Genomic DNA, 11,265 nt, shown 5'->3' on the forward strand with positions numbered 1-11,265 from the left:
AGCAACTCTCGATTGCCAACATCATAATTTCGCTCAGCAGGCGAAAACTTCCTGGAAAAGAAGGCGCATGGTTTCATCACTGAGCAATCAGAACTTCTCTGCGACAAAACAGCCCCCGCTCCAATTTCAGAAGCATCAACCTCGACCTGAAACGGAAGCGAAACATCTGGCTGACATAACACAGGGGCAGAAGAAAAACGACGCTTCAACTCCTGAAAAGCTTCCACAGCAGCAGAAGACCAATTGACCACATCAGCACCCTTCTTGGTCAAATCGGTCAATGGTTTAGCAATACTAGAAAAATTGCAGATGAAGCGACGATAAAAATTAGCAAAGCCCAGGAACTTTTGCAGACTCTTCAGAGAAGTCGGCTGAGTCCAATCATGGATGGCCTGGACCTTAACAGGATCCATCTCGATAGTAGAAGGGGAAAAAATGAACCCCAAAAATGAAACCTTCTGAACACCAAAGAGACACTTTGATCCCTTCACAAACAAAGAATTAGCACGCAGGACCTGAAACACCGTTCTGACCTGCTTCACATGAGACTCCCAATCATCCTTGAAGACCAAAATATCATCCAAGTACACAATCAGGAATTTATCCAGGTACTCTCGGAAGATGTCATGCATAAAGGACTGAAACACTGATGGAGCATTGGCAAGTCCGAATGGCATAACTAGGTATTCAAAATGGCCTTCGGGCGTATTAAATGCAGTTTTCCATTCATCGCCACGCTTTATACGCACAAGATTATATGCACCACGAAGATCTATCTTGGTGAACCAACTAGCCCCCTTAATCCGAGCAAACAAATCAGATAACAGCGGCAAGGGGTACTGAAATTTGACCGTGATCTTATTTAGAAGGCGGTAATCTATACAAGGTCTCAGCGAACCATCCTTCTTGGCCACAAAAAAGAACCCCGCTCCCAATGGCGACGATGACGGGCGAATGTGCCTCTTCTCCAAGGACTCCTTCACGTAACTCCGCATAGCGGCGTGCCCAGGTACAGATAAATTAAACACTCGCCCTTTTGGAAATTTACTACCAGGAATCAAATCGATAGCACAATCACAATCCCTATGCGGAGGTAGGGCATCGGACTTGGGCTCATCAAATACATCCCGGTAATCAGACAAGAACTCTGGGACCTCAGAAGGGGTGGATGATGAAATAGACAGTAATGGAACATCACCATGTACCCCCTGACAACCCCAGCTGGACACAGACATGGATTTCCAATCTAATACTGGATTATGGACCTGTAGCCATGGCAACCCCAACACGACCACATCACGCAGATTATGCAACACCATTAAGCGAATATCCTCCTGATGTGCAGGAGCCATGAACATGGTCAGCTGGGTCCAATACTGAGGCTTATTTTTGGCCAAAGGCGTAGCATCAATTCCTCTCAGTGGAATAGGACACTGCAAGGGTTTCAAGAAAAACCCACAACGCCTGACATACTCCAAGTCCATCAAATTCAGGGCAGCGCCTGAATCCACAAATGCCATGACAGAATAGGATGACAAAGAGCAGATCAAAGTAACGGACAAAAGAAATTTTGACTGTACTGTACCAATGGTGGCAGACCTAGCGAACCGCTTAGTGCGCTTAGGACAATTGGAGATAGCATGAGTGGAATCACCACAGTAAAAACATAGCCCATTCCGACGTCTGTGTTCTTGCCGTTCAACTCTGGTCAAAGTCCTATCGCACTGCATAGGCTCAGGTTTATGCTCAAATAATACCGCCAAATGGTGCACAGATTTACGCTCACGCAAGCGTCGACCGATCTGAATGGCCAGAGACATAGACTCATTTAGGCCCGCAGGCATAGGAAATCCCACCATGACATCCTTAAGGGCTTCAGAGAGACCCTTTCTGAAAATAGCTGCGAGCGCACCTTCATTCCATTGAGTGAGCACGGACCACCTTCTAAATTTCTGACAGTAAATCTCAATCTCATCTGGACCCTGACACAGATCCAGCAAATTTTTCTCTGCCTGATCCACCGAATTAGGTTCATCGTACAGCAATCCGAGCGCCAGGAAAAACGCATCAATATTACTTAATGCAGGATCTCCTGGCGCAAGGGAAAATGCCCAGTCTTGAGGGTCGCCACGCAAAAAAGAAATAATAATTCTCACTTGTTGAACTGGGTCACCAGAGGAGCGAGGTTTCAAGGCCAGAAACAGTTTGCAATTATTTTTGAAATTCACAAACTTAGTTTTATCTCCAAAAAACAAATCAGGAATAGGAATTCTTGGTTCCAACATAGAATTCTGAACCACAAAGTCTTAAATATTTTGTACTTTTGCCGTGAGCTGATCCACACATGAGGACAGACCTTTAATGTCCATCGCTACACCTGTGTCCTGAACCACCCAAATGTCTAGGGGAAAAAAAAGGCAAAACACAGTGCAGAGAAAAAAAATGGTCTCAGAACTTCTTTTTTCCCTCTATTGAGAATCATTAGTACTTTGGGCCTCCAGTACTGTTATGATAAGGCAATTCAGTACCACAATGGACATAGAAGCCAGAGCACATACAGTGACCTGACAATAACCCAAAAACATAGAACGAGCTCTGAGACGTGGAAACTCTGCTGACCGCAATCCCTAATCCTCTCCAACACACACTAGAGGCAGCCATGGATTGCGCCTAACGCTCCCTATGCAACTCGGCACAGCCTGAGAAACTAGCTAGCCTGAAGATAGAAAATAAGCCTACCTTGCCTCAGAGAAATACCCCAAAGGAAAAGGCAGCCCCCCACATATAATGACTGTGAGTAAGATGAAAAGACAAACGTAGAGATGAAATAGATTTAGCAAAGCGAGGCCCGACTTTCTGAACAGAGCGAGGATAGGAAAGGTAACTTTGCGGTCAACACAAAACCCTACAAACAACCACGCAAAGGGGGCAAAAAGACCCTCCGTACCGAACTAACGGCACGGAGGTACACCCTCTGCGTCCCAGAGCTACCAGCAAGCAAGAAAAACAAATACGCAAGCTGGACAGGAAAAAACAGCAAACAAAATAACAAAAGCGGAACTTAGCTATGCAGAGCAGCAGGCCACAGGAACGATCCAGGAGGAAGCAAGTCCTATACTAGAACATTGACTGGAGGCCAGGATCAGAGCACCAGGTGGAGTTAAATAGGGAAACACTTAACGACCTCACCACATCACCTGAGGAAGGAAACTCAGAAGCCGCAGTACCACTTTCCTCCACCAACGGAAGCTCACAGACAGAATCAGCCGAAGTACCACTTGTGACCACAGGAGGGAGCTCTGCCACAGAATTCACAACAGATTGGCTTCTGGAATGTACACACATTAAGTTCATAAAGCAAAGAAAAATTATATTTTCCAGCTCCTCTGAGCTAGATATACCTCCTCTCCTCACCAAACCTGTCCCCCCATCCCCTAACTCTTTGTACAGGACCACTATCCGTTTTTGGGTTCAGTTAACTCACTTTTAGCTAAATGTGATAAATGAATTATTAAAACTGTCTTTATTTGGCCACATTAGCACTCAGGCACTCAAATCTGCAAACAGCTCACAGAGGGCTTTGACACAAGAGTCTAATGAGATAATGAAGCAAACAATCCCAAGGACATAACTCCCTGTCCCTTGTTATAATGCCGTGTATATATACAGGCAGTCATCCAAGGCTCGGGCCATATGGGATCCACACAACTTGAACAGAAATGTCTCGTGTAGAATTCAGGAGTCTCCGGAACCATTGTAGAGAGCAGATCAGAGGGGTAACACAAATAATTGTCACCTCGGTAACTTCATGAAGCAGCATGAAGTTCCCAGATGTAAGTAACCTGCCGGCTCTTCCTGACACATTGTTGCTGTGATAATTAATCTTTCTAAAAAAAATAGGATTTTCCGCTGTATTGAAATAATAGATTATTCAGATTCAGATTGGCTGGGTTTCCTCATTATTGAGCTATAAGACAGAAGTGCAACACACGGTAGTTTGTTTCAAAACTTGAGGTTGTATGGAGTCATAATACAGTCCTACATTCATACAGGTTTTATGGAGTTGTCATAATACTGTCATATAGTCAAACAGGTTGTATGGAGTCATAATACAGTCGCACTATCATACAGCTTTTTTTGGAGTAGTCATAATTCAGTCCTACAGATTGTATGGAGTCATAATACAGTCATACAGGTTCTATGGAGTCATAATACAGGTATACAGGTAGTATAGAGTCATAATACAGTCATACAGATTGCATAGTCATAATACAGTCATACAGGTTGTATGGAGTCATAATACAGTTGTATAGGTTGTACAGAGTCATAATACAGTCATACAGTTTGTTTGGAGTCATAATACAGTCATACAGCTTGTACGGAGTCATAATACAGTCATACAGGTTCTATGGAGTCATAATACAGTTATACAGGTAGTATAGAGTCATAATACAGTCATACAGATTGCATGGAGTCATAATACAGTCGTATAGGTTGTACAGAGTCATAATACATTTCAAAAACCTGACCGGCACATCCAAACATAGACTAAGTGTGAACAGGTGCTGAACCTAGAGTCGCCAACTCGTATATAGTTAAATAAATAAGGCAGCACACTGCAGCGCCAAAACATGCAAACTTGAAAAACGAAATTTGAACTGCATTACTGCACTAGAAATATGAAAAATGAGAGCTTTTAGCACATAAAAATGGCCAATTTTATGTGTACCTGGTAGCCCCGTTACGGCATCTCTCTTATACCAGGTCCTAAACTTGCCTTACCTCGCTGAGAATAAACGTCTCCATCTGAATGGGTACCTGTGAAACCTCTTCTTAGACTAAAATTCTCTCTCTCTGTGGAGGGGTATTGGACCTGCTGTAATTAAAACACCTGAAGCTAGGAGGCGGAGTGCACGATCAGAAGGCTAAAGAATAATACAGTCATACAGGTTGTTTGGAGTCATAATACAGTTGTACAGGTTGTATGGATTCATAATACAGTTGTATAGGTTGTACGGAGTCATAACCAGTCATACAGGTTGTATGGAGTCATAATACAGTCGTATAGGTTGTACGGAGTCATAATACAGTCATACAGGTTGTATGGAGTCATAATACAGTTATAGAGATTGCATGGAGTCATAATACAGTCCTACAGGTAGTATAGAGTCATAATACAGTCGTACAGGTTGTATGGAGTCATAATACAGTCCTACAGATTACATGGAGTCATAATACAGTTATACAGGTTGTTTGGAGTCATAATACAGTTGTTCAGGTAGTATTGAGTCATAATACAGTCCTACAGATTGTATGGAGTCATAATACAGTCATACAGGTTGTATGGAGTCATAATACAGTCGTATAGGTTGTACAGAGTCATAACCAGTCATACAGGTTGTATGGAGTCATAATACAGTCGTATAGGTTGTACGGAGACATAATACAGTCATACAGGTTGTATGGAGTCATAATACTGTCATTCAGGTTGTATGGAGTCATAATACAGTCATACAGGTTGTATGGAGTCATGATACAGTTATACAGATTGCATGGAGTCATAATACAGTCATACAGGTTCTATGGAGTCATAATTCAGTCCTACAGGTAGTATAGAGTCATAATACAGTCGTACAGGTTGTATAGAGTCATAATACAGTCGTACAGGTTGTATGGAGTCATAATACAGTCCTACAGATTGCATGGAGTCATAATACAGTTATACAGGTTGTTTGGAGTCATAATACAGTTGTTCAGGTAGTATGGAATCATAATACAGTCCTATAGATTGTATGGAGTCATAATACAGTCGTACAGGTTGAATAGAGTCATAATACAGTCCTACAGATTGCATGGAGTCATGATACAGTTGTACAGGTTGTATGAAGTCATAATACAGTCGAACAGGTTGTATGGAGTCATAATACAGTCATACAGGTTGTATGGAGTCATAATACAGTCGTATAGGTTGTTCAGAGTCATAATACAGTCATACAGTTTGTTTGGAGTCATAATACAGTTGTACAGGTTGTATGGATTCATAATACAGTTGTGCAGGTTGTATGGAGTCATAACTCAGTCCTACAGATTGTATGGAGTCATAATACAGTCATACAGGTTGTATGGAGTCATAATACAGTCGTATAGGTTGTACGGAGTCATACAGTCATACAGGTTGTATGGAGTCATAATACAGTCGTACAGGTTGAATAGAGTCATAATATAGTCCTACAGATTGCATGGAGTCATGATACAGTCGTACAGGTTGTATGAAGCCATAATACAGTCGAACAGGTTGTATGGAGTCATAATACAGTCATACAGGTTGTATGGAGTCATAATACAGTCGTATAGGTTGTTCAGAGTCATAATACAGTCATACAGGTTGTTTGGAGTCATAATACAGTTGTACAGGTTGTATGGATTCATAATACAGTTGTGCAGGTTGTATGGAGTCATAATTCAGTCCTACAGATTGTATGGAGTCATAATACAGTCATACAGGTTGTATGGAGTCATAATACAGTCGTATAGGTTGTACGGAGTCATACAGTCATACAGGTTGTATAGAGTCATAATACAGTCGTATAGGTTGTACGGAGTCATAATACAGTCATACAGGTTGTATGGAGTCATAATACAGTCATTCAGGTTGTATGGAGTCATAATACACTCATACAGGTTGTATGGAGTCATAATACAGTCATACAGATTGCATGGAGTCATAATACAGTCATACACGTTATTTGGAGTCATAATACAGTCATACAGGTTGTATGGAGTCATAATACAGTCATTCAGGTTGTATGGAGTCATAATACAGTCCTACACATTGAATGGAGTCATAATACAGTCGTATAGGTTGTACGGAGTCATAATACAGTCATGCAGGTTGTATGGAGTCATAATACAGTCATTCAGGTTGTATGGAGTCATAATACACTCATACAGGTTGTATGGAGTCATAATACAGTCATACAGATTGCATGGAGTCATAATACAGTCATACAGGTTATTTGGAGTCATAATACAGTCATACAGGTTGTATGGAGTCATAATACAGTCATTCAGGTTGTATGGAGTCATAATACAGTCCTACACATTGTATGGAGTGATAATACAGTCGTACAGGTTGCATGGAGTCATAATACAGTCCTACACATTGTATGGAGTCATAATACAGTTGTACAGGTTGTATGGAGTCATAATACAGTCGTACAGGTTGTATGGAGTCATAATACAGTCCTACAGGTTGTAAGGAGTCATAATACAGTTGTACAGGTTGTATGGAGTCATAATACAGTCCTACAGGTTGTATGGAGTCATAATACAGTCCTACACATTGTATTGAGTCATAATACAGTTGTACAGGTTGTATGGAGTCATAATACAGTCTTACAGGTTGTATGGAGTCATAATACAGTCCTACACATTGTATGGAGTCATAATACAGTTGTACAGGTTGTATGGAGTCATAATACAGTCCTACAGGTTGCATGGAGTCATAATACAGTCCTACACATTGTATGGAGTCATAATACAGTTGTACAGGTTGTATGGAGTCATAATACAGTCCTACAGGTTGCATGGAGTCATAATACAGTCCTACACATTGTATGGAGTCATAATACAGTTGTACAGGTTGTATGGAGTCATAATACAGTCGTACAGGTTGTATGGAGTCATAATACAGTCCTACAGGTTGTAAGGAGTCATAATACAGTTGTACAGGTTGTATGGAGTCATAATACAGTCCTACAGGTTGTATGGAGTCATAATACAGTCCTACACATTGTATTGAGTCATAATACAGTTGTACAGGTTGTATGGAGTCATAATACAGTCTTACAGGTTGTATGGAGTCATAATACAGTCCTACACATTGTATGGAGTCATAATACAGTTGTACAGGTTGTATGGAGTCATAATACAGTCCTACAGGTTGCATGGAGTCATAATACAGTCCTACACATTGTATGGAGTCATAATACAGTTGTACAGGTTGTATGGAGTCATAATACAGTCGTACAGGTTGTATGGAGTCATAATACAGTCCTAGAGGTTGTAAGGAGTCATAATACAGTTGTACAGGTTGTATGGAGTCATAATACAGTCCTACAGGTTGTATGGAGTCATAATACAGTCCTACACATTGTATGGAGTCATAATACAGTTGTACAGGTTGTATGGAGTCATAATACAGTCTTACAGGTTGTATGGAGTCATAATACAGTCCTACACATTGTATGGAGTCATAATACAGTTGTACAGGTTGTATGGAGTCATAATACAGTCCTACAGGTTGCATGGAGTCATAATACAGTCCTACACATTGTATGGAGTCATAATACAGTTGAACAGGTTGTATGGAGTCATAATACAGTCCTACAGGTTGTATGGAGTCATAATACAGTTGAACAGGTTGTAAGGAGTCATAATACAGTCCTACACATTGTAAGGAGTCACAATACAGTTGTACAGGTTGTATGGAGTCATAATACAGTCCTACAGGTTGTATGGAGTCATAATACAGTTGAACAGGTTGTATAGAGTCATAATACAGTCGTACAGGTTGTATGGAGTCATAATACAGTCCTACAGGTTGTAAGGAGTCATAATACAGTCCTACAGGTTGTATGGAGTCATAATACAGTTGTACAGGTTGTATGGAGTCATAATACAGTTGAACAGGTTGTATGGAGTCATAATACAGTCGTACAGGTTGTATGGAGTCATAATACAGTCCTACAGGTTGTATGGAGTCATAATACAGTTGAACAGGTTGTATAGAGTCATAATACAGTCGTACAGGTTGTATGGAGTCATAATACAGTCGTACAGATTGTATGGAGTCATAATACAGTTGTATAGGTTGTATGGAGTCATAATACAGTCCTACAGGTTGTATGGAGTCATAATAAAGTCCTACACATTGTATAGAGTCATAATACAGTTGTATAGATTTTATGGAGTCATAATACAGTCCTACAGATTGTATGGAGTCATAATACAGTTGTACAGGTTTTATGAAGTCATAATACAGTTGAACAGGTTGTATGGAGTCACACTACAGTCCTACAGGTTGTATTTTCTACCACACACAGTGCTCTGTATTTTGCCTTTTGTCTCATCTGACCAAGCCACTTTTTCTACATGTTGATTGTGTCCCTTACTTCTTATGTCTTTCTTTAAAAATTTGCATTTTTTTTCTTGCAACTCTTCCATAAAAGACAGATGTGAGAAGTATACAACTAATGAGCGGTGGCTTTCTTTTTTTAAGTTTGAATCACTCCCCTATATCACTTAAAAGCAAAGATATAAATTATCTAACTCATGTACAGCTCCATCTTAAGTGATCACACAAACCAACATTTTCTTTTACAAATTTCTGCATTTATTAAACTATTGAAATGAAAATGCTGCAAACATTTTTAGCTTTTGATGTATTCATCCTTACCTTAAAAACAAAAACAGCTCTAGTAATGCCAAAGTGATCTCACACAGAATGTAAAAAAATGACTAGTAAAAAAATGTGTGTGAGGTCGACATTTGCAAATAATGTCATATTAAAGGAATTTTTTTTTGCATTTTTAGAAGACAATTATTTTCCATGTCATAAAAAGGACAACACAAGAAATGGAAACATTCAGATCAGTTACGTGTGACAAGTAATCTGTGAATTAAACTTCAGATTTTTTTTTCCTGTAAATACTATTGTGCTGTCTTGCTGTTGCTTTATAGTGCATTAAAAATAAAATAAAGTCTGTTTTACTGTAGTACAAATGCAGCAGAACAATTGGCAGCTAAACCATATCACTGATAAATCATTATTCTCCTTATCAATTGATTATCTGCATTATTACAGAATATTGCTATTATCCTCTTCATTGTCGCAGTTGTACAACTACTGCCTGGAGGATTTTCACAATATCTAAGGTCTGTTTATTCCTATCTATATTCGTGATCTTTGAGGTCTAATGTCCTTCCACTGTTTTAAAATTTTAAAAAAATGTGTCAAATTTGGGGGCTCTAGCTATTAAATTAAAGGAAGAAAATAGTAAAACCAAAAACACTGAGTTTGAAAAAATGTTGCAGTAATCCGCAAGTGCTAGTAAAAGATGTAAAAAACAGGGTATTTGGTTGATACGTTTTTTGCAAAAAATGTATACTAAGCTGCTCTACCAATCTTCACGGTATACCCTTATCAGAGCAGTCCTAACTAATGTATGCAATCCCTATCTGATGTATTTAAAAACCTGATCATCTGTATATAACCTGTGTGAACAGGGTTCAGAGAGGAAAAATCCATGTGTGCATACAGGGTAGAACAGCTTTTGTGCAGATAGCCCAAGAGGAGTGGTGGAACTCCCCAGTCTTGTAGACACAAGAGAACAATTATGGAAACAGGAACACATGGGCTACTTGCACAGTGAACAAGTCTGTATGATCATGTTCACACACCACCAAGAAACCTGAAGACACAAAAGAGAATAGTAAAACCAAAAACACTCAGTTTGAAAAAATGTTGCAGTAATCCGCAAGTGCTAGTAAAAGATGTAAAAAACAGGGTATTTGGTTGATACGTTTTTTGCAAAAAATGTATACTAAGCTGCTCTACCAATCTTCACGGTATACCCATATCAGAGCAGTCCTAACTAATGTATGCAATCCCTATCTGATGTATTTAAAAACCTGATCATCTGTATATAACCTGTGTGAACAGGGTTCAGAGAGGAAAAATCCATGTGTGCAAGTAGCCCATGTGTTCCTGTTTCCATAATTGTTCTCTTGTGTCTACAAGACTGGGGAGTTCCACCACTCCTCTTGGGCTATCTGCACAAAAGCTGTTCTGCCCTGTATGCACACATGGATTTTTCCTCTCTGAACCCTGTTCACACAGGTTATATACAGATGATCAGGTTTTTAAATACATCAGATAGGGATTGCATACATTAGTTTTAACTGCTCTGATAAGGGTATACCGTGAAGATTGGTAGAGCAGCTTAGTATACATTTTTTGCAAAAAACGTATCAACCAAATACCCTGTTTTTTACATCTTTTACTAGCACTTGCGGATTACTGCAACATTTTTTCAAACTCAGTGTTTTTGGTTTTACTATTCTCTTTTGTGTCTTCAGGTTTCTTGGTGGTGTGTGAACATGATCATACAGACTTGTTCACTGTGCAAGTAGCCCATGTGTTCCTGTTATTAAATTAAAGGGTTAAATCCCGGAAAAAATTGGCGTCGCCTCCCGCGCAATTTT

Source organism: Ranitomeya imitator, chromosome 4 (genome assembly GCF_032444005.1).
Source record: "Ranitomeya imitator isolate aRanImi1 chromosome 4, aRanImi1.pri, whole genome shotgun sequence".
NCBI classification, from domain to species: Eukaryota; Metazoa; Chordata; class Amphibia; order Anura; family Dendrobatidae; genus Ranitomeya; species Ranitomeya imitator.